At 49.8% G+C, this 24,000-nt stretch overlaps 1 protein-coding gene across 16 annotated transcripts in view; it reads right to left on the minus strand.

The window, feature by feature from the left end:
• The window catches only part of ZNF536 (zinc finger protein 536), a 438,831-nt gene that overhangs the window by 378,903 nt on the left and 35,928 nt on the right, over positions 1-24,000 (minus strand). For 6 of the 16 annotated variants that reach the window (XM_045442581.1, XM_045442591.1, XM_045442584.1 and 3 more), the window contains exons 2-3: positions 3,493-3,588; positions 2,960-3,029 (exon numbers count right to left, since the gene is read on the minus strand). The exons of 4 other annotated variants lie outside the window; for them this stretch is intronic. The gene's annotated coding sequence lies outside the window, so the exon portion shown is untranslated. The remainder of the gene's footprint in view (positions 1-2,959; positions 3,030-3,492; positions 3,589-24,000) is intronic. 6 more of the 16 variants (XM_045442586.1, XM_045442583.1, XM_045442589.1 and 3 more) reach the window with 1 other exon arrangement.

Here is a 24,000-nt window from a genome sequence, read left to right on the forward strand (position 1 = left end):
CCATCTATCCATCCATCCTGTCAGTCACCAGTTTTATTGAGAACCTATTCTGCATCAGACACCATTTCAGGAAAAAGAAAAGCAACACTGAAGATCACACTCAAGGCCCTGCTCTTACCAGCTTTATGCTGTAGTGGGAGAGACAGAGCAAAACCAGTAAAGGAGGGGTGGGTCACCAAAATGCTTCCTGCACCAAACACCACAATGCATTTGAAATCCACCTAAAACAAAGGTAAATCAGAGCCATTTCTTCACTTGTTGTTATCATCAAGGATCAGTTGTGAAAGCAAACAAGAGTGTCTTCTATGGAAATGCTAACAGTACAAAAACGTATTCTGATGTGGCAGAAATCATTTGAGGGCAAATACTACAAGCAATATTTTTATGACAAAAGCTTTATTTTTCGTCTTCTCTTCCTTGATTTAAATATATACATGTATGTGGGTGCACAAGTATCGAGATTCAAGTATTTCAATATAAATTTTGTATTCAAAATACTTTTCCTGATTTCAGTTGATTGCATATCTCGAGCCAATGTGCAGCAGTAATTTTTGTTCTGAATCAAAAGCAAGGATATCTCTCTCTTGTTTTCTCGCTCTCTCTCTCTCCTGTGCTCAACAACCTCTCTTGCCTCCCCTACCCTCCAGCCCTAAGAAGCCCAAATATCAAACTGTTTTCAGAGCTGAGTGATCTCAAGGGCAAAACCTGTTCCTTCCCATGCATTTCCCAGCTGAAGGTTTCGGGGGCTGTGGGGCCGAGGCGCTGGCGAAAGCCACGTCACAAAGGCATCAAAATAGAAGGACAAACCTTCCCACTTTGATTTGAGTGTGTAATTGTTTGAATACATCTCGCCCGCGCTACAATAATGTCATCCTTGGTTGACACAGATTTTAAAGCCTTTTGAAAAGGTGGAATGTTATCAATCACGAGCGTGATTATAATGGGATTTAAGTGGAAGAAGCTAAGATTCAGACCCTTGCTGGGGCCAGGCTCTGTGACAGAGGCGGGAGGAGAAAGATGTAAGGCGGCTGGGTTTCAGCCAGGGAAAGGACGCGGTGTGTCGCCTTCGCCCACACGGCTCCCCTCCCAAAGCCAGAGATGTCCCAAAGAAGCACCCCCAAACTCTGTAACTCCAGCTGGAATTCTCCCACCCTCCAAAACCAATCTGCTTGTGTTCCCATCACATTAGACCAGTGGCTCTCGAGCAGGGATGGCTGTGCCCCCCAGGGGACACTTGGTAGTGTCAGGAGACACTTTTGGTTGTCACAGTGGGGGGAACCGGGTATGCAGTTGGCATCTGGTGGGTGAGGGCCAGGGTGCTGCTAAACCCCTACGATGCACAGGCTGGTCCCCACAGCAAAGACTCACCCGGCCCAAATGTCAAAGCGCCGAGGCTGAGAACCCCCGCTTTCGATTCAAAGAGGCTGGGCCAGAGATAGAGGGTCTGAAGCTGCTTCCACTGGCTTTGCTACCCTCCTGTTCACCAGCAGACCAAGGCAGGTGACAGAGGAGAGGATAAAACTGGAGAGGAAGAAAGGGCTCTTTGAGCCAAATTACTTCCTCTTTTGCCTTTTGAGCGAACACACTCCTTCCTTATTACAAGTCAGAAGAGGCTGGAAACCCAGAATTCTTTTTTTCTTCAAGGCAAAACAGCCCAGGATCTGCTGGTGGCAGGGCCCTGAGACTGTCCAACCGCTCCCTGACAAATCACAACACTACCTACAGACGTCAAATGCACCCGCTGAACCCAATCACATGCCCGGATTACTAAGGCAGAGAATTGTGAATTTCATTAAATATGTTAAAGGGGAAAAAATCAGCTTTGAAAAATAGTAATCCTGTCTTTCAACAAAAATATTATAGGAAGCTATGAATTTGGTAGATCCGAATAGGATGTTGGTACATGTTTTACTAAGGTAATATAATGGCACACTATTATTAGATCACATTAATCATTACTGTGCCAACGGCGCTGACAGCCCCACTGAAAAGGATTGAAAGCCCTGGTAATGGATATAAATTACCCATTGTGTGATAAAAGGATTTTTACTAAGAAGGTAAGAATAAAACAGCAAATTTCTAATATAACTGTTGTGTAAAGACCAAAATAAAAGTAATCCATGGTCACTAATATCCACAAAATCGGAAGTAAGCACTTTTTCAACGAGATAAAGTCACAATAAAAAAATATATATTCGGTACAATGTAAAATTAATTTCTGAGCGCATAATTCCGCTATCAATTTCCCCGGTTGTGTAGTGACCTCTGAGGCCCATGGTCAGGAGGAGGTGGGCTCTGGGCTAATGAGATCTGAGGGTGAGTTTACAGAGATATCGCGGCCAGCTCCGACGAGGCGGGTGCAGACATCGAATGCAGCAGTGCCCCCTCGTTTGCATTTTAAGTTTTTATCCGCTTCGATGCCAGGAAAACACTCCATTACTGAGTCTGGGATCTTGAGTCTGAGACGACAAACACAAAGCCGCTCTGGGACAAGTGTCCTCCAAGACCGGGCCGGGCCCCGGCCCCACTCGGTGGGTGATGGGGAAACGGGCCGCAGGTGGTGCTCGCGTGGGGCCACGTGGCTTTGGGCAGCCGCCGCACCCGCTCCCGTCCCAGCCGCCAGCTGGTGTGGGCGGCGAGTCTTAAGGCTGTCACCCAGAGAAAGAAGTCAACCTTGTAGGGCCCTGCCCCGCCGGTGGCCCCGTCCTGAGACTTTCTGGGCATGTCTTGACATCAGACGCTCATCCCACCTAGGAGACCTGGGACCCATGCTCGAGTCCCGGGGAATTTCGAATCCGGAGCTTCTCTGGAACCCCTCTCAGTCCAGGGAGGAAAAAGGACTGGCTGGGGAGAACACTTCCCCAGCACAGGGGTCTGTAACCCAGACAGGGCGGCCTGGACAAGCCACAGACTCACAGACAGACACCAGTTCAACGAACTACAAAACGATGTTCCTTACCAGGCAAGTCTTAAAGCAACGGAGCTCCCTCCTGGCTGAAGGGTATTCTTAAAGCCGTGGTGGGCAGGAACTGAAAAAATAAGGCCTGTTAGCAATCCTGCAGGTCGGACATATCGACTTCAATAAGACAGGTAAACAGCATTCATCCAAGGTAACAATTTGCCAGGCGAGTCAAGAGTCTAACAACATTTAATAGCCCCACTGCCCCAATTCATTGAGCAATTTAAAAATGGGAACTATGTGACCTTTGCTGCGATAAACCCAATTTGCTCAGCTCCTTTTAATGGGAAATTGCCACCTGCAAAAAGAGAAGGGGGCGGGGCATCTAACCATTTCTTCTCCAGATGGGACAGAAGAAATAAGCAAATAAGAGAGCTCCCGCTCTCTGTCTCTGTCTCTCTCTCTCTTTCTCTCTTTCCCTCACTCTCTCTTTAGAATTCTAAAGGTTGAGGAACTGAGGTTCCCTTCTCTCTCCGATTTAAGGAGCTCCCTTCAGTAGACCACAACTCCACCCAAATTTCAATTGACCACACCTGTTCAGTGGCCAGGGCCGCATTCAGTGCATCCAAACCAGGAATCTGCAGCCGGCCCAGGCTCTGGGGTGTCGTGTGGCCTCAGGGTCCTCTCTCCTGAACCAAGACCAGGAAAGCAGGAGCCAGTTAGGCAATTTATTTTCTCCTGTCTCACTGCTAAAGTAAGTCCCATCCACGACGGCACCCTCGGACGAGACGGGGGCCTAGATAGAAAGCCCAGATGCCAGCCCACGGTGGTCCCGGAGCAGTGGGCTGGGTTGATCAAGCCAAGCCCCAGCGTGTGATCTGCAGTCCACTCCTTGGGTCCAACCACACCTGGTCCAGTGCAATTCGGAATCCAATTTACAGGAAGGATTTTACAGGGCAAGCAAAAGTTCCCTCTCGGTAAGTTACATTTTACTGACCCCGAAGTTGCGCATTCTGATATTACAGAAGTGAAACTCCAGTAGGGGTTCGAGGGTGTGTCTACAAACGGGAAACCAGAAGATGCACTCAGAGAGCCCGCGGTGGCTGCCCCAGTCCATGATGACAAAATTTGGACACGAAACCACTGGCTTACAACATTCCATCTAACTTCCAAGACTGATTTCTGGCAACCAAAAAAAGTGTTTGCTGACCGAGTGCTGAAAATGTTTCCTCAAAGTGTAACAGGGACACGGCAATTTGTCTTTAAAAAAAATTTTTTAGGGGCGCCCGGGTGGCACAGTCGGTTAAGCGTCCGACTTCAGCCAGGTCACAATCTCACAGTCCGTGAGTTCGAGCCCCGCGTCGGGCTCTGGGCTGATGGCTCAGAGCCTGGAGCCTGTTTCTGATTCTGTGTCTCCCTCTCTCCCTGCCCCTGCCCCGTTCATGCTCTGTCTCTCTCTGTCCCAAAAATAAATAAACGTTGAAAAAAAAAATTTTTTTTTAATTTTTTAATGTTTTTTTTTATGTTTGACAAAGAGAGAGAGAGACCAAGCATGAGCAGGGGAGGGGCAGAGAGAGAGACAGAAACACAGAATCCGAAGCAGGCTCCAGGCTCTGAGCTGTCAGCACAGAGCCCAATGCGGGGCTCGAACTCGTGAACTGTGAGATCATGACCTGAAATGAAGTCAGATGCCCAACCGACTGAGCTACCCAGGCGCCCAGGGGCACTGCTATTTGCAAACTAATGTCTACCTGCCTGTCTTGAGACATAAAGCAAAAGTTTACATCTCAACCATCTGCAACAAGGAAAGAAATCAAAAGTCTGTCTCTCCCTCAGAGTATCTTTGTCATTTTGTTTTTCCCGTATCGTTCAACACTGAAATCTAGAGAGTGCAAAACAAATGCTCGATGCTATGCTTCCTCAGGCCTGTCCCACCTCAGGCCTGTCCCAGCCGTGAGCACAACAGACCCCAGCACCCAGCTGGCTCTACAAAGACTAACTCGCTTTGCTCACAAGACTCCTTACTTTCAGGGAAGGGGCTGCAGGAGGTGGGGATACGGACTCAGGTTTTAGACCCAGGCTCATGGCTTGCAAAATTCTACGACTCTTCTCTAGGGGCTGTCTGCTCAGGAGTTTTGTGAATCCCAGTGACAGGGAGAACACGGAGAGACATCATCTGGGGGAGTCCCACACCCACCAGCCCACCGGCTTCACACGGTTGATCAGAACATCACCAGCTCCTGCACTCTGCCCTTGGGGCAGTGATGGGAGATTCTCTGCCCTAAATCGGTCAAGGCCTCAGCACAAGCCCCCTGGCTGCACTGGGGGCTGTGCCCCGGTAAGGGCTCTCCTAGATGGCTAGGATCCAAAGGTGGCTGGGCTGCCTGGGCAAGGTCGGCCCAAAAACCCCTGCTGGAACAGCAGCAGAGCCCGTGTTCAGAGGCCATACTGGGATCCAAGGAGAAGAAATCAAGTTAGTGCCACCTGTACCCTTCTGAAACACTTCGAGGGGGCTCCTACTGTCTGATGTCATTGCAGTCACTGCAGGTTGGGCAAAGGTGACCCCATGAGACCACTGATGTTCTCGATCTGGGGCGGACAGGGAGGAAAATCCCCGCCCAGGAATTCTCTCTTCCTCAACAAAGGAAACAGCTGCCTTGATGCAAGTAGTAACTTGCATTTGGAGAAACTGCGGTGACATAACCAGAAACAGGTCCCTGAAATGAGGCCTCCCCTCGCCCCTGCCTCCCACGTGGACCCCGTGCTGAGGGGGTGGAGGAGGGGGGCCACCCCTGAGACCGTGGAGTGGGGGGGTGCAGCTACCACCAGATCCGAGGAAGAGTGGGAGGGGTCAGATCACAAAGGCAGCAAAAAGCAGGGCCTGAGCCAAGGCCAAGTTGGGTAGCAACCGCCCCCCAAAACATCACCTCCACAGACACGCTTCAGTGCCTAAAATCCCACCGACGATGAATCACTAACCCCTGCAACACAGGTAAGGCACGCACATAGGGACCCTCGGCCGCAGACACCGAAAGTGAGCTTAGACCTCAAGCCTACCATGCACCAGGCCCCAGGGCACGCCAGGGGCAGCTGGTCTACCCATTGTATGAGGAGGCTGCAGGCCAGGTAGGGGGCCAGGAGGCAGGCCAGAGGCTGGGGCACCGGGAGGGGGTGCACACCAGCTGAGCCCTTAAGCAGGTACAGCAGGGCCTCGGTGGAGACAAAGATGAAGGGAGAAAGGACGAAGGTTCAGAGTCCCTGACATGAGAGGAGTGTGGGGTCCAAGAAGAAGTGCAGGGGAACGGGGACGTAACTTCTAGGAGGGGGAGAGAGGGCAGGGAGTGCAGGGTGCTGGGGAGGGGGTGGCAGGAAGGGGCCTCTTACAACCCAGGCACTTCCGAGGCCCCTCTGAGCTGCGCAGGGGAAGGGGAGGGGTGGAAAGCTCTGAGAGAGAGATCTGAAGAGAGTGGGCAGGACAGGAAGACACAGGGGACACAGGCAACAAGACAAAGTGGGAGGTGGCCCTGGGCAGCTCTGGCCTGGCACCCAGTGGGCCCATGCTGTGGCCCCCGTGCTGTGAATTCCGCAGGCAAAGCAGGCACTGGGGACAGGGCACACCCCTCCCTTCCCGGTCCTCCCAGGGGCACGCGGAAGCTCTGAGCAGAGCTGGGGAAACCCTCGCTGGGCAGAAGCCAAGCCCCCCAGACTTGGGCCCGAAGGTGCTGAAACGGAAGTGCCTGGCAAGTGAAGAGACGAGCAGAGATGCGGCACCCCACCATCGCCAGGGCCCTTGGTAATCAGACCCTCCCTCTAGGCCAGCATGCTGCCAGCCCATGGTCATTACACTCAACGCCGTGGCAACTGGAAGGCCATCCTAGTAACAAGTTACGCTTTACTGAGGGCCTGCCAAGCACCAACACCATGCTGAGGGCAGTCCCTGTGTCACCTCCCAGCTCACAGGGAAAAGGCTTGTCCCATTCACTTCTCAGGCCCGAACCTCCAGGCAGAGCTCAGTACATGTTTGGGGGAGGGAGGGAGAGAGGGAAAGAAGGAAGTAGAGATAAAAGTATAGAGACAGAAGGGAAGACTAAGGAAAGAAGGAAGGGAGGAGGACGGGGGGAAAGGAAGAATGAAGGGAGAGAGGAAAGAAATAAGGAGGGAGGGACAAAAAAGGAAGAGAGGAAGGAAAAAGGAAGGGAGGGAGGAGGGAAGGAAAGAAGGATGAGGGGAGGGTGGGAGAAGGGGAGGAAGGAAGGAAAGAAATAGGAAGGAAGGAAGGAAGGAAGGAAGGAAGGAAGGAAGGAAGGAAGAAGGGAGGGAGGGAGGAAGGAAGAGGGGATGGCGGGAGGAAGGGAAAAGGAAGGGAGGGAAGTAGGAAGGAAGGAAGGAAGAGGGGAGGGAGGGAAGGAGGAAGGAAGGAAAGGGGGAGGGAGGGAGGAAGGTAGAAGGGAGGGAAGGAGGGAGGAATGAAGGAAAGGGGGGAGGAAGGGAGGAAGGAAGGAAGGAAGAAGGAGGAAGGAAGGAAGGAAGGAAGGAAGGAAGGAAGGAAGGAAGGAAAAGAGGAGGGAGGGAAGGAGGAAGGAAGGAAGGAAGGAAGGAAGGAAGGAAGGAAGGAAGGAAAAGAGGAGGGAGGGAAGGAGGAAGGAAGAGGGGATGGAGGGAGGAAGGGAGAAGGAAGGGAGGGAAGGAGGAAGGAAGGAAGGAAGAAGGGAGGGAGGGAGGAAGAGGGGATGGAGGGAGGAAGGGAGAAGGAAGGGAGGGAAGAAGGAAGGAAGGAAGGAAGGAAGGAAGGAAGGAAGGAAGGGGGAGGGAGGGAAGGAGGAAGGAAGGAAAGGGGGAGGGAGGGAGGAAGGGAGGAAGGAAGGAAGGAAGGAAAGAAGGGAGGGAGGGAGGAACGGAGGAAGGGAGGGAAGGAGGAAGGAAGGGAGGAAAGAAGGAAGGAAGGAAGGAAGGAAGGAAGGAAGGAAGGAAGGATGGAAGAAGGAAGGGAGGGAGGGAGGAAGGAAAAGGGGAGGGAGGAAGGAAGAGGGGATGGAGGGAGGAAGGGAGAAGGAAGGGAGGGAAGGAGGAAGGAAGGAAGGAAGAGGGGAGGGAGGGAAGGAGGAAGGAAGGAAAGAGGGAGAAAGGAAGGAAGGAAGGAAGGGAGGAAAGAAGGGAGGGAAGGAGGAAGGAAGGGAGAGAAGGAGGAAGGAAGGAAGGAAGGAAGGAAGGAAGGAAGGAAGGAAGGAAGGAAAAGGGGAGGGAGGAGCAAGGGAGGAAGGAAGGAAAGAAAGAAAGAAGGAAGGAAGGAAAGAAAGAAGGAAGGAAGGAAGGAAGGAAGGAAGGAAGGAAGGAAGGAAGAAGGGAGGGAGGGAGGGAGGGAGGGAGGAGGGAAGGGAGGGAGGGAGGAGGGAAGGGAGGGAAGGAAGGAGGAAAGAGGGAGGGAGCGGGGAAGGAAGGAGGAAGGAAGGAAAAGGGGAGGGAGGGAGAAGGAAGGGAAGAAGGAGGAAGGAAGGAAGGAAGGAAGGAAGGAAGGAAGGAAAAGAGGAGGGAGGGAAGGAGGAAGGAAGGAAGGAAGGAAGGAAGGAAGGAAGGAAGGAAGGAAGGAAGGAAGGGAGAGGGAAGGGAGGGAGGAAGGAAGAGGGGATGGAGGGAGGAAGGGAGAAGGAAGGGAGGGAGGGAGGAGGGAAGGGAGAGAGGACAGTGGGGCAAATGGAGAGATGGAGATTGATGGAAGACAGGAAAGGAAGGAAGAAGGGAGGAAGGGGAAGGTGGCAGGGAGGGAGGAGAGGAGGAGGCAGGTGTAGATACGTGTGGCGGGATGGGGGAGAGATGGAGAATGGAGGAAAGAAGGAAGACTTGGTTCAGTCCTCCCTCCCTTGGCTGGTGCTGTGCTCCCGAGATGCTACCACTGCAGAGCCGCGAGCCCCCAGGGAGACTGGTTGCTCCTCCCAGGGCTCACTCGGAGGCCCAACGGCAGGAGTCGGGGCGTCCCCTGAGGGGTCTGGGCAGCCTGGGGCAGATGGGAGCCAGACAAACCGCTCTCCTTCCAGGAAAGTGTCAGGAAGGAAGGAGTCGGCAGTGAGAGAGCCAGCACTCTGCCGGGGAAGCGTGTGGCCAACAGGACACGCATCTGGAGCTATCTGAAGATGACACCCCATCCCTCCCAGGACGGTGGCTCCGGGCACTGTTGTCCTGGAGGGATGCCCAGGCGAGGGGCTCCAGCCTCTCCTCCAGCGTGCACCCCCCACCTCCCAGGTTCCAGGCGCCCTTCCTGGCCCAGTGCTCAATCATTTCCAGGCCACTAGGGGACAGGGACCCTTCCACAAACCTACAGCTCCTCAAAATGCACTCGGACCTTGCATTCCCTAGCACTGAGTGACCGTCACTCTTTCTCTGGGAACTCTGAGGGACGAACACGGCCCCAAGTGACACAGCCATTGCCCCTCCAAGCTCCCAACAGGAGAGAAGTCCAGGTGACAAGAGCCACCTGGGGAAGAGCCACAGGGAAGCTGTCTCATGTAGCTGTCCCCTGTCAAGTGCCCTCTGTGTGCCAGGCTCATGTCCAGGCTCCGGGGACCCTGTGATAAGCAATGTCTCTGTCTGTGTGGAACTCACGTATTAGTGAGCACCTTCAAATGAAAGACGAGTAGAAGTAAAATATAATGGCAGTGAATAATAAGCTCTAAGAAGAAAATAAAGCAGGGGGAAACGATGGACAAAATGATGGATGATTTTTGATAAGGTGACCCAGTGACCTCTCTAAACAGTGACATCTGACAGAAAAAACAAATAAACAAAAAAAAAAAAACACCTGAATAAAGTCAGAGAGCAAGCACTGCGAAAATCTGGGGAACAACTCTACAAGCAAAACAAACAATGGGTAAAAATAGTGAGTGCAAAGGCCCTGGGGTAGAAAGGAGATGGTGCATTCAAGGGGCAGCAGCACATTCCATGTGGCCAGGACATGGATGGTGAGCCGCGAAGTGGGACAGGATGGGCGTACTTTGTCAGGCATGGTAAGAAATTTGGATTTTGGGGGCGCCCGGGTGGCTTGGCTGGCTAAGCATCTGACTCTTGGTTTCAGCTCATGTCATGACCTCACTGTGTGTGAGTTCGAGCCCCACGCCAGGCTCTGCGCGGACACCATGGAGCCTGCTTGGGATTCTCTCTCTCTCCCTCTCGTTCTCTGCCCCTGCCCCACTCGCACTGCCTTTCCCTTTCTCTCTCAAAATAAATAAATAAATACAAATTAAGAAAAGAAAAACATAAAAAGAAATGTGGACTTTATCCTGAGCCATTGGCGGGTTTCGAGCAAGGGAATGACATGACGTGATTTACACTGTATAGGGACCGGGCTGGCTGCCGTGGGGAGAACAGACCGGAGAGGCTGAGAGTGGAGTCAGGGAGACCAGTGGGTGGGGAGGCTGCTGCAGTTGCCCAGGTGAGAGACCGTGCAGCTGGACGCGGGGTGGGAGCCATGGCGAGAAGGGACGCAAGTAGACCCAGGATGCCTGCCACAGACAGCCAGTGAGACTTGCTGAGTAGACCCCAGGAATAAGGGGACCCAGAGTCCCCTTCGCCGGGGACCCTGGCAGTGCACGGCACCAACTCCCGCACCAGCCGTAGCCGGGGGCTGGGATGCAGTAACCATGCGTCTCTGATGCTCTGACATCTGGGGCCCTACTGGCCCTGGGGGGACTGCCCCTCCCAGAACTAGCCAATTCCTAAAGAGAGCAGGTGACTCCTTCGGGAGCACGTCTTTCACCAATCCAGAGTCCACGCCCGGCCCCCTCCTCCTCTGCCAGGCTCTCCCGCTCTGGGCCCCTGTCCCCCTGCCGTAATGACCCCAGAGTCAGACACCAGACAACTAGAGACAGCCCCTATACCCCAGGGCCTGCTGTAATGATCCCAACTAGCCAATCCTAAATCTGCGCACTCTGCCTCGACGGCCTTGCCCTCAGCCCGATCGAGGCTCTTGCCCGCCATCTCCCCTGGCTTCCCGTCTCCCCAAGGCCCCGGTGCTTCCCCAAGAGGCCCCGCGTGGCTCGGTGTGCACCTCCCCCCAGGAACCGTGAACAACAGCAGGTGCTTCCTGATCCGCTGGCCTCACCACGCTCTCGGGGTCACCTTGGAGCCACTGCCCTCTTCCCGGGGGGCGCGTCATGCCCGCTGAGAACCGGTGTCCCCCTCCTAACTTCTGCCAGAACAGGTGCGTGAGGAGCTGTCACTCATCGGCCACCAAGTGTCTCAGAGCAGAGAAGGAGCGCTCGCGACCCAGCCACTTGTTTCCTACATCCCCGTCAGCCTGGCCCCGGGCTCCCACCGCTGACCCTCCCCCGCCAGGCCTGCACACACAGGGCTCGCGCTCTCGTGAGTGTGTGCGTGCACGGCACACGCGTGTGGGGGGTGGCAACTGCCACCCTGTGACGGAGCCCAGCGTCACAGGACGCGGCTGAAACACTGTCACACGGAGGGCGCTGGGCTGCCCGGACATGCTTCCAAGGGAAGCCTCTCCTTTCACTTTAAAACAAAGGTAACTTTGATGCAGAAGCTATCTGATACCTGTTCGATCTAAATGCTTTCAGGATACACAGGAATCAGACACTCGCAGGAACCCGAGACCCCGCGGTATCAGCCCAGGCGCTGGGATGATAAAAGGGGAGCGAGGAGGCTTCTTCCCGTCAGCTTGTGACCCGGTGCATGTATTTTTACATGCTTTAGCATGAAAAAAAAAGCCAAGATGCTCAGAGCCAATCAAATTACTTCCCTGTCTCTTTAATAAACAAATCCATGTGCACATTAACAGTGTTGAAAATTCAATTTAAACTCTTTGTCTGTTGCTGCTTACTCTAAAGATGGTCTTTCTTAAACAACAGAACACCAAGGAGTCGTTAGTGCTCTCTCTTCATTACTTCAAAAAACCAATCATTAGACACCAGAGTATATACGTAATTAGAAAATCACTTCCTTTGCAATCCAAGCTAAGTAGTTTACATACTGTAATTACAGGGACAAAATCAATTTTTAATCATTTCCCTGATTGGGCTCATCAGCTCTGTGGGAACATTGTAACCTGCTTGTTGTGCAAAAGCAACATCTGGGCTAAAACAATTACCCTTTGTTTGCTACAATATTCCTTAAATCTTTTTGCTTGCATAAAAAAAATGAAAACACGAAGACAAGATATTTGGATGTCTTTTTGTCCTTGATCAACATATATCCGAAAGTTCTTCTCGTGACGGGAGTTTAATGTTCCCCGGAATTTACGGTTTAACAGTACACATCCAAGGAATGTATTTTTTCAGTGAGATAAAAGTATCTGATTGTTTTAAAGATCCATTCAGCTGCCTAATTGTTCCATAGCTAACACATGGTATTCAAACAACCCACACATTACAAAAGCTCATTTGGGTAATCATGGGCGACTATTATTGCGATGGTTTACACTTTTCTAATACAAATGAATGGATTTTATCAAAATTTAAAAAAAAAAACTAAAAAGCTGAGTATGTGTGAAAAATAGTTGGTATGAATTGGCAAGGCGAGGCTAAGCATTTTGTTCTCTTAATAGGAAATGACCTCATTTACACTGGACTAATAATTAGTACTGCTTCACTGACAGTTAAGAAAAAAAACTTTCCCAGTATAATAAGGCAGCATCTCCTTTGTTAGGAGATCTACATTGATTATTAACCCTTGCCAAGAAATTCCGAGTTTAACTCTACGTTCCACTGGGCTCCTGCTTGCAGGCAAAAGATAAAAATAGCTGTTTTGGAACCCGTTGCCTCTCACCCAGATTTCCGAAGTTTTGCATCTGAGCTTTTAAGTGACAATCTGAAAGCACTCGGTGTCCCCTTTGAAGACACACGGAAAGCCCCCAGCACCCTACCCCTCAGCCACCAGAGCCCCCGTCGGCCCCGGTCGGCCCCAGCTCTCCCCCGGTGGCCCTGGTCCCCATGTCCTTTTGAAGTTTATTGGCTTTGATTTTTGCTTGCGAGTCCCCCAACCTGCAATTAATTCATAGTCAAAACAGCCCTGAGAAGGAGAAAAGAAGGGAAGGGAAAGTGAAGGCAGAGGGAAACTATTCTTGCTGGTGTTTGGGTCCAGGCCGAGGATACAGGATGGAGATGGGAAGGAGCAGCCAGAATTCACACACACACACACACACACACACACTCTCTCTCTCTCTTAAGGGATCTGCTGTTCAGTGACCTAACCACTCCTGAACTCACTAAGAGTGACAGCTAACGTGTACTGAGCACTTACCGCGTGCCAACCAGAGTCCCACATACTGACCTGCACTGTCTCACTCCCTCCTCACAGCACCCAGGGAGGTGACTACTGCTTTGATGTTCGTTCGTTGATGGGAAACTGAGGCACCAGCTGTGCAGTAACTTGCCCAAGGTTAAGAGCCGGTGGGTGGTGAGTGAGAGATCCAGGCCTGAATCCGGGGGGTGTGGGGGGCTGATCCCGTGGCCCGTGCAGAGTGTCCCAGCACCAGGCAGGCAGCCCCTCCCACCACACAGCCTTGCAGGGTCCGGTGTCTGAGGCAGCCATGCTTGTCCAGTGTCCACTGAGCAGAGACACCCAACAGCCCCCACATCTGTGTCCTCAGGAGCACACACAGACCTTGGCATCAGTCTCTGCACATGGGGTCCTATCCCTCACCCCAAAATGGGAAATTCTGACCCAGGGCGAGGCAGAGAAGGAAGGCCCACACACTGTAGGCCAGTATTCTGAGGGCAGGAAGCTCAGACCAGACGCACATGCCTCCCACAAGGCTCAAGACCTGGGTCCCTGTGCACAAGTCCAGGAAGGGGGCACCCAGCTCTGCCCACGGGCTGTTTTCTCTGGCAGCCAGGTCCTGGCAGGCTCTCCCGATGTCTTTGCCCAACCTGGCCCCGGGGTCTCCCCCCATCCAGGAGAATGCAGATCCCGTATCAGCCCGAGACTTCATGATACGCAAATCTGAGACCACTCTGGCCCCCAGAGAGCAAATAACACAAAGAAGGGGAAAAAAAATCCCCCAAACTACAAATGCTTTCTAATTTATTACCACATGAATCAATATATTTATCCCCCTACAGAGGAGACTTCGTATCATCATCAAGTCACAAGGTGTCTATGAAGTAGCTTCTCTTGAAGAAGACATGGGAAATACCTAGAAATCACAAAGTTCCTGTTTCCTCTTTATCTACAGTTACTGCAGGTAATGTTCTGTTCAGGTACTCTGCTTGGTGAACGTTGCTGGAATATTCAGCCATCACACAAAGCTGCACTGTCCAGTCTGAATCCCACTGACCACATGTGGCCACTGAACACCTGCCAAGTGCCAGTCCACACTGGGATGAGCCCTAAGTGTAACGGGAGACGTCATGTGGGGAAGAATGTAAAATGTTTCCTTTACGTTCTTGATACTTTGTACCTGCTGCAATGAATATTCTGGATACATTAAAAATACAGTCTTAAAATCAACTTCACCTGTTCCTTTCAACCCTTTTTAATGTGGCTACTAGAAATTTAAAACTGTATGCATGGTTTGCATTTGTAACTTGTTTTCTGAAGCAGGTTGTTAAGAGAAAATGTATCATCATCAATACCACTCGAAATGTGGGTTCCAGGGATAATCTCTGAAGTCAAAATGAAAGTTCTACAAGTTTTTTTTAAATGTATTTCTGAGAGAGAGAGAGAGAGAGAGAGAGAGAGAGAGAGAGCGCAGGAGAGGGGCAGAGAGAGAGGAAGGCACAGAATCTGAACCAGGCTCCAGGCTCGGAGCTGTTGACAGAGAGCTCGATGCGGGGCCTGAGCTGAAGTCAGACGCTTAACTGACTGAGCCACTCAGGTGCCCCAAAAGTTGTACAAGTTTTAACGGAACCACTATGGGATCTCCTCGACAGATGTTGCTTTTTTCAGTTCATTTACTTTTATCTGTACAAAATTGGTTACTCAAGTAATAATATGCTCACTTCTAGAAAATCTGGAACATGCACGAAATTACAAAGAAGAAAACAATAATAATCCATAGTTCTATCAGCTGGTGTGATTGCTTTGATATTTTGGTACATTTCTTCCTATTCTTTGCTGTGTGTGTGTGTGTGTGTGTGTGTGTGTGTGTGTGCACGTGCGTGCACACATGTGTAAGTTTATAAACATAGCTGAGAACACATTGCATGTGCATCCCTGACTTCACATGTCCTAAAACTTCAGGTTTCAAGTGTAAGTAGACACCATTTGGCCATGTGAGAACACAGGTCACTGGCCGAGGTGGCTGAGTATTACACAGGTATTACAAAGGGAAAGCATTAAGAGAGGAAAAAGATAAGCCACATGCTGGGAGAAAAATCTTAGCTGAAGACTGGTGTCCAAAACATACAAAGAACTCTTAAAACTCAACAACAAGTAACAAAGCAACCCAGTTAAAAATGGGCAAAAAATCTAGGGGTGCCTGAGTGGCTCCGTCAGTTGAGCGTCTGACTTCAGGTCAGGTCATGATCTCACAGTTCGTGGGTTCCAGCCCTGCGTCAGGCTCTGTGCTGATGGCTCAGAGCCTGGAGCCTGCTTGGATTCTGTGTCTCCCTCTCTCTCTGCTCCTTCCCCTGCTTGCTCTCTTTCTCTCTCTCTCTCTCTCTCTCTCTCTCTCTCTCTTTCAAAAATAAATGTAAAAAACTAGTTTTAAATAAAAAACAAAAATAAATAAAAATAAAAAAGAGGCAAAAAAATCTAGATGCCTCACCCATGGAGATGTACACATGGCAAGTAAGCACAGGAGAGGATGCTCGACGTCGTGGGTCATTGAGGGAATGCAAATTCAAGCAATGCACTACACACCTATTAAAACGACGGAAATCCAGAACACCGACACCACCAAATACTGGCAAAGGCACGGAACAACAGGAACCCTCACCCACCACTGGCAGGGATGCAAAGTGGCATAGCCACTTTGGAAGATGGCTTGGCAGTTCCTTACAAAACTAAACACACTCTTCCCGCACAACAACCCACCAATCACACTCCTTGGTATTTACCCAGAAGACCTGAAAACCTATGCCCACACAAAAACCTGCGCACAGATGTTTACAGCAGCTTTCCCCATGATGGCCAAAACTTGGAAGCAACCAGGATGCCTCTCAATGACAGAATGGACACACGGCAGCACATCCAGACAATGAAATAGTGCTCGACGATAGAAAGCAATGAGCTATCGAGCCACGACATGGTAGGACAGAACCATACACAGATATCACTAAGCGAGAGAAGCCAATATTAAAAGACAATACACCATGTGATTCCAACTCTGTGACATTCTAGAAAAGGCAAGAGGAGACAGGAAAAAGCTCCGTGGTTGCCAAGAGGCAAGGGGGAGGGAGAGAAAGATAGGTAGAGCCCAGGGGATGTTCAGGGCAGAGGAACGATTCTGTACGAAACCCTAGCGGTAGGTACCTGTCATGATGCCGTCGCCCAGCCCCACAGATTGTACGACACGAAAAGTGATCTTTTAATGTAAACAATGGACTTTAGTTAACGTTGGCCCATCGATGATAACAAACGTAGTGCACTAACATAAATGTTAGTAACAGGGAAAACGTAGGTGAGGGGGATGTGGGGACTGTACTATCCACTCAACTTTTCCATATACCTAGCACTACTCTAAAACACAAAGCCTATTAATTTAAAAAGAATACAGGTAACAGGGAAGGAGCAGCTTTGAGGAAGCCTGGCAAACTCCTCTCTCCGAGCTGCAGTATTTTTCCACTTCTGCAGACCCGGAACTCTCTCCAGGGTCTAGAGACTTAGACTCCTTCAGAAGCCCTCTGGCCACCACTTCTCTGATGAGTTGATGTCCAAACACCTCCCGGAGAGTCTGCGCAAGGCTGTTATTCAACAAGTACGCTTAGAACTCGTCACAGATCCCCATGGCGGGACACCTCACTCAGCCCGTTCCTTACTTCTATGCAGGTTTGACTTGTAATTTTTAAATTTTTTAATGCTTATTTTTGACAGAGAGGGAGACAGAACGCACACGTGGGGGGAGGGGCAGAGAGCGAGGGAGACAGAATCCCAAGCAGGCTCCACGCTGTCAGCACAGAGCCCGACACGGGGCTCGAACCCACAAACCGCGAGACCATGCCTTGAGCCGAAGTCAGACGCTGAACCGACTGAGCCACCCAGGCGCCCCATGCTGGTTTTTATTGTTGTTCTTGTTGACGAATTTTGCAAAATGAACTGGCATGTGGCTCCAGGGCAGAGTGGAGGCCAGGTCTCCACCTGCTTCTCAGGACACATCTCAGAGCAAGGGAAAGGATCTCCCGAAACTATGCCCACTCTTCAGGCGGGATATCCCCCCCAAAGCCCCATCCTTGTTTCTTGCTTCTCCAACACAGAAACTCCAATGCCTCGGAGAGTACTGGTACGAAGGGGACCCCAGACAGGGCTCAAAGTGACACCGGCCACCTCTCCAGCTGGAGCCCAGCAGGAACGGGGACAGTGTTGGGAATGTTACAGGAGGATGTGGCTTTTTCTTCATTCCTCACTCTGGGCATAAGATGCCATCAAAATGCTGCTGCCCTCTTGAACAGTCACCTCTAAATCCATACTAAGTTTGCTCCAGCTACTGGTTAATGCCGGAGGAGGAGGCCGGGAAGGGGAGCCAAGGGCGGACTGATTCGGGGGCCAAGTAAAAATAGTTCACACTGTTTTCCTGCGATTCCTACAGTAACAAGAAGAAACAGTAACTGCCAAAAGCCATGGGCCCTCAAGTATCCCTCATTCTACAGAAAAAAAAAAAGCACAGATGACAGATGAAAAATAATAGGGAAATCCTTCAGGAACATGCACTCTGAGGGCAGAACCCACTGCAGGACACATAAACACAGGGGGAGAGAGACGCCCCCCGAAAGGCCTGATCTTTTCCTAGCCCGGCCTATTCAGCAGCCAGTGGCAGGTCCCCCGCTGTGTGTCTCATGGTAAAGATCCAACTCCAGAAAATTCAAACCTAACAATTGACAGAAAAGAAAAAAAAAGTCCCTTCCCTCTCATCTTCCAAGATTTTCCATTTTGGTAAAGATTTTGTAAACATTCTTAGAAAGAGTATATTCTCCCTCCTCTGCCCACAGGTAACAAGGGATGGCAGATGTTTCAGAAACAGCACATTATAAAAAAAAAAAAATCCAATGTCACTAAAACCAGAATGGAAAATGTTTTATACATTAACAAACATTGTAATGAATTTGCACAACCTTAACCGACTGTATACCCAGCATAATGAAACGGTCTCCATCCTTTCAAATAAAAAATTACGTATTCTAGCGCATTGCTTTAGAAAAGCATTGTTCTTAAAAAAAATAAAAAAACCTGCATTTTCCCAGCTACCATGTAATTTGTGAGATGCATTTTTAAATGTTCTGCAACAGCAGCGGCTGCATCAGTCAGATGATACCGATAGATAATTCACCAAACCGTCACATGATCTTCCATCAGTCCAAAAGACGCGAATATATTGCCACAAGCTTTGGGAATAATGGGTGCACCTGTTTACGGTGTCACCTCTGTTTGCTAATTGTCTCCTTGAGCTACATTTTACTTCTAATGCATTTATTTTTGACAGGCAGTGTCTATTTAGAAATCACATTACTTCAAGTGCAATTGTTCTTTTGTCTATCAAGTAAATGAAGTGTTGTTATACAGATTTCAGGTTCTGATTAGTAAAGTATCAGAGCCCCAAAAAGGTCAATCAGTTATTTACCTGAGGTAATAGAAGGATGACAGACATCTTGAATATTCTCCAGCTCATGCTATAGGCAATTTCATGATAATTACTCAACTCAGTGTAACTTAAATATATAGTTCGGAGGTGCGGAGGCTAAAAAGGCACACGCAGAGCGCGTGTCGCGAGACTGGTGTCCGTGCAAAATGGTACGCAGTTGGGTCTTGTGTTTACATGCACGGGTATCACCAAATCAAATACGCAGTCCCTAAAAATGCAAACAAGTATGCCAAACGAGTGGGTGGGTGGCTGGGTGTAACTATCTACTGTCTTGAATGCATTCTCCCATTAAAATAGATATTTTAAAACCGTCTTCAAATCCTCTGACTCTTCAGGTCTGATCTGATGAATTAGTTCAGATCAGTATGAAGGTAGTTACAAATGGAAACAAACAAACAAACAACAACAACAACAACAACAACTGAGAACAAGTATGGAAACATAAACGGAACTGTCTGTGAAGGCCAGAACCTTCTAGGACCAGGATTGCCTTGGACTTCCCCTCTAGGGCAACACAGAGCCAGCTGCCTCCACGGACGGCCCTGTGAAGGCCAAGCCAGCGGACTCGCCAGCGGTCTATGGCATCTAAATGTGTACGAGGAGAGGCTGGGGACCGACTTCCCATGAGTGCAAGTGAGAAGCCATGAACGGACTCAGGTTAAACAACCAGAAGACGTCCCTGTTGGAAGGAAGAGCATAACCTGAGTGCCAACTTGTTTCCTGGTGTTCAGATCCAAACGTCTACGTCTCAAGTACCCTCGAATTATTCCTATAGGTCATCATCCACCTGACTTTCTGCCTCAAAAGCAACCCAAACATGAATCATAAAGACAGTTCTATATTTAGGAGTCTCTTGTCTCCTAAGTGGATCACCTACAATTTCTTTTTTATTCCTCCCGATCTCTGTAACCATGAGTTGCAGGATTCTCTCTCCCTCCCTGCCTGTGCTAACCCCGCTCCTTGTCTGACGCCATTAAACCATCCCCAGCGTCGCCTCTGGCTGAGCACCAGGCCCACGGCCACTGTGCCCACCGGGCCTTGCACACGTGGAGCCTCTCACTGCGTCGTGGTGCTCAACGCGCCCCTCTCCCGACACCCACCTTGCGCAGGCCTGTGCAAGGTGGCCACCCCAGGCTTCAGGAGAATTCCAAAGACCACCGCTACTCCATACACTTGCCAAAAGAAAGAGACAGGAAAAGCCACGCTCCCCTTAAGTCACATTCTAAATTGGCTCCCTGGAGCATTCCCTACCTTGTTCACTAAAGACTGTGTGTGTTTCCTCAGTGTTTAGCATATGCGATGTAACCTGAGCAGGACTCGCAGTGTACCACTGGTTGTTCTCCAAAGTGTTTTCCCATCAGGACCATAATTATATGCAAACTACTCAGAACCATTCGCAAACATGTTCTAAGTGTTCACTAGGATTATTCTGCCACCTGAAAGGAGGAAAGAGGGGGAGTCACATGAACCCTTCCTTGGGGACCCCAAGGCCAGTGAGACGGGGGAGCCCTAATGCACTGAACCACAGACTATCCTCAAGAAGCAAAACCTCCGCGACATTTTCTCCTGGAGCGACGAGGAATGTCCTTTTCATTCTGCAATTTATTTCAACTCTAAGTACTCTAATCATGGGAAGTACTTTTTGCTTTTTAAACAGCCTGCTTGTTTTCACAGGTCAAGAGCATAAATAAAACAGTCAAGTTGGAAACTTGGAAAGCTCGTTTGCAGGAGAAGGAAGTCGTTATAGATCGTCCATTTGCTCAGACACCAGGCAGCTCTCAGGAGGCAGCTTAGCCGTGTGTGAAAGCCAGACCCCTCGATGGCCAGCACTTTCTGGGAGGGTCGAGAGGCACCCTGTCCTCTTATCTAGGGGGAATTCGTCTTGCAGAAAAACTGAGAAGTTGCCAGAACTGTGCAGGGTCGATACTGTAAGGTTCTAACACAGGTTAACCTCCAAGCCAAGGATTGAATCACGGTAGGCTGAGCGGTGGACCGATACCAGGGGCCGCAGATGCATGTCTAAGCTGTGCCTGGGTCGCCTGAAATGTAAGTATCCTGAAGTGCTGGCCATGAAATGTACTCATGTCACCACTAAAGGGGCTCCCGATGAATGAAACTGAGTGCCTATCAATTGCAATACAGGACCCAAACCCTAGTAGATCATTTCTCAATTGCAGAGAATCTCAGGAAAATGAGATGCCTTGAAGCCAACATATCTAAGATGGTTTATATCTTTATGGAAGGAAGGAAGAGAGGTAGGAAGGAAGGAAGGGGGGGAGGGAGGGAAGAAGGAAGAGGGAGGGAGGGAAGAAGGGAGGAAGGAGAAAGAAGGAAGAGGGAGGGAGGAAGAGAGGGAGGAAGGGGAAAAACCACTATCCATTTTTCCACATGAGACATCACATAGGTGCACCTACCATGAGGAGCATAGACCATAAACACATAAATTGTGTTCACTTGTAGATCACACACACACACACACACACACACACACACACACACACACACACAATTACTGATGAGGCTGATGAAGAAAACAAGACTCAGGCATGAAGCACCATAAAAACTCACTGTCAATACCAGGGCCATTGGAGCAGATAGGACTAGAGTAGGGGTCTACTGGAGGGAAAAAATCCTGGGACAGCTTCAAGATATGGTGATTACTTCCTGCGTCTGAATGAAGACAGAAAGAACGTCATGGCATATTTGGGGCAATACCAAGGAGGTGTGGGGGGAGGGGGTCCCTGCCGCCACACTGCCAGGCAGAGAACAAACTAAAACGGCAGGTCTCGTGGCAGCTAAAGACCACAATCGGCCACCAGGCCACATTTTTATTGCTACCTTCGCTTCTATTTTTTTTTCTTTATTCTGCATGTGCTAGAAGAGTCCCCACCCCCTCCCTTTCTTTTTATCAAACATTCCTAATGTAGTGATAAAATGAGGAAGAATGAAAGATTATTATAAAACAGGACTTTTATGGCTAGCGTCTATGGAACAGTCACACTGTTACATATATTTTCTCTAAGTAATCAGGAATGTATTGGTATTTTGAAATTATGTATCTCTAATAACACAAAAGTACTTAAGAACAGAAATAGACAGTAATGGAAAATGCAGTGAACTGTTGACAACATATAGAATTTCTGAAAATAATTTGCAGAGAACAGCACAGCAGATGAGTCAAAATTTTCACAAAAATATTTCCTGCCTCCGATAGTCCCATGCAATTCATTTTCTATCTCTGTTCATTAATCATTGTTAAAATTAGTGATCCATTTCTTCCAGTCCGCCATCTGCACTCAGCTTCGTAACAAACATGACACCTTCCTGCATAATAAAACCTGACAACTACTAGGATGCATTTCCAAATAGCTTTCTGCATATTTGCACCTCTATAACGGATTCCGTTGTCAGACAAAAGTGGATTACTTAACCAGAGTTCTTTCTTTATCAATTCTGAACACAGACGTGTGCGAGTGTGTATGTGTGTGTGAAAATACGATCAAGAAAAATCCGTTAATTTTAATTAAAATGAACTTGTCCTCCCTTAAGTAGAAGGTATTTTAAATCCAGGTATATGCCAGCCAAGATCGCTCACCAGGAGCACGGTTGGGAGTACTGTGCTTGATATATAAAGTTTACGTAAATAATGTGTGGTTTCATCTTATAAACTTTTCTAATAAAAATGATCTTGACATTCCAACCTCCTTTAAAAAAAATTTCATTTTAATATCCTGCTTTATTTTGTTTTTCAGTCTTTGATCACAGAATTTCAAATAAATACTTTTAGGGAAAGACAAAACAATCAAGGAGCAGGGAGATACAGACGAGAACACCAATGAATAATTAAACACATGCCAGGCATTCCCTTGGGGAAGCCACCACTGGGTCCAAACCGCAGGGAAGCTTCTTGGTCCTCCTGGATGGCATGCCATGTGGTGCCAATCAGTCTGACGGTGATGAGGGCAGAGATGAATAGCTACACATCGGGACCTTGTCTTTACCCTTTGACAGAGCAGCCTGGTAGGAAGAAAATCTGTGGGCTTCCAAGAAAAGACTGTGCACTTGAATGGCAGAGCAGCCCTGCCTCCCTGCAGCCAGCCCGGGCTGAGTCGGGAGAGGAGGAGGTGATACCAGGGAGGCCCAAGGTAAACAAAGACGACCTATATCCCTTCACTCTTTCTGCCCCTCGCTGCACCTCCTCTGAATATGGGAGCCCTCACTAGCGACTCCCCAGTCCTCGAGAAACACGTTCCCAAGCCGTCCTGCTCCCCCCCCTGCATGCATCCCCCAGCACCTGCCCAACTCCGTGCCAGGGAAGACCGGGGGGCTGTACGAAGGTGCCTCGACACTGGATCGGCCCCAGAGTTGCTTGCCACATGGCAGGAGAGACAAGACGCGTGCAGATGTCTCGAAACCAGGACAGTGACGGGCGCCGTGACAAGGGAGAACCGCACAGGGGAACTTCATCCTGACCGGCCACAGGTGGGGGCTGGAAGAATACCCGGGGGAGGCTGCAGACACAAAGTGGCACCCGAGCGGATCAAGACGTCAATAAGAAAGTCGAAGGGGAATAGGATCCTGGCCGCGGCAGACGCACGGGCTGGTGGCGGGGCAGCACCGGGGCGCCTGGGGAATGTTCGCACTGGGCCGAGGGCCTAAGTGATGCAAGGCTGCAGTGGCCGGTCCCACCTCCGAGGGATAGAGACACAGGCACGGGCACAAGGGGGAGGCTGCAGAGGTAGCAGTCTGAAGGTGCAGACAACAAGTCACGTGCAAAGAAAGCCAAACACAGCAGCACCAAGAACACACAGCCTTACGATAAATTGTACTTTCTTTCAAATTAAGGGAATGGCTGTTTAAGGACTGTTGGTCAATGAATCTGCCTCTCTCTGTCTCTCTCTGTGTCTTTGTCTGTGTGTGTGTGTCTCCCTCTCTCTCTCTCTCTCTCTCTCTCACACACACACACACACACACACACACACACACACACGCCTATTGACAGAGCAGAACTTTTTGTTTAATCCCTCTGGTTTATCTTTCTCTGTCCTCGCAGCCTGGTGTGGAGCTTGGAGCGGATCCCCTAACTAAGCCTGATTAGAATGAGAACAGTCAAAAGACAAACTTTGCAAAAATCAAGGTTTAAAATAGAAATAGCAACTGACCCTCAGCTGCACTGCTGCCGGCTGGGACAGTGACAATAGCGACTCTTTTGTTAAACTTTCCTGTGAGACGTGCTCACCAGACGGGGGTGGGTGTGTGTGTCTGTCTGTCTCATATATGAGGGAGTGGGAGAAAGGTTTTAAAATAGCCACGGCTTAAAAAAAATTAATCGCAAATTACCATTCACCCCTTAGCA

The sequence above is a fragment of the Leopardus geoffroyi genome, chromosome E2, assembly GCF_018350155.1.
Source record: "Leopardus geoffroyi isolate Oge1 chromosome E2, O.geoffroyi_Oge1_pat1.0, whole genome shotgun sequence".
NCBI classification, from domain to species: Eukaryota; Metazoa; Chordata; class Mammalia; order Carnivora; family Felidae; genus Leopardus; species Leopardus geoffroyi.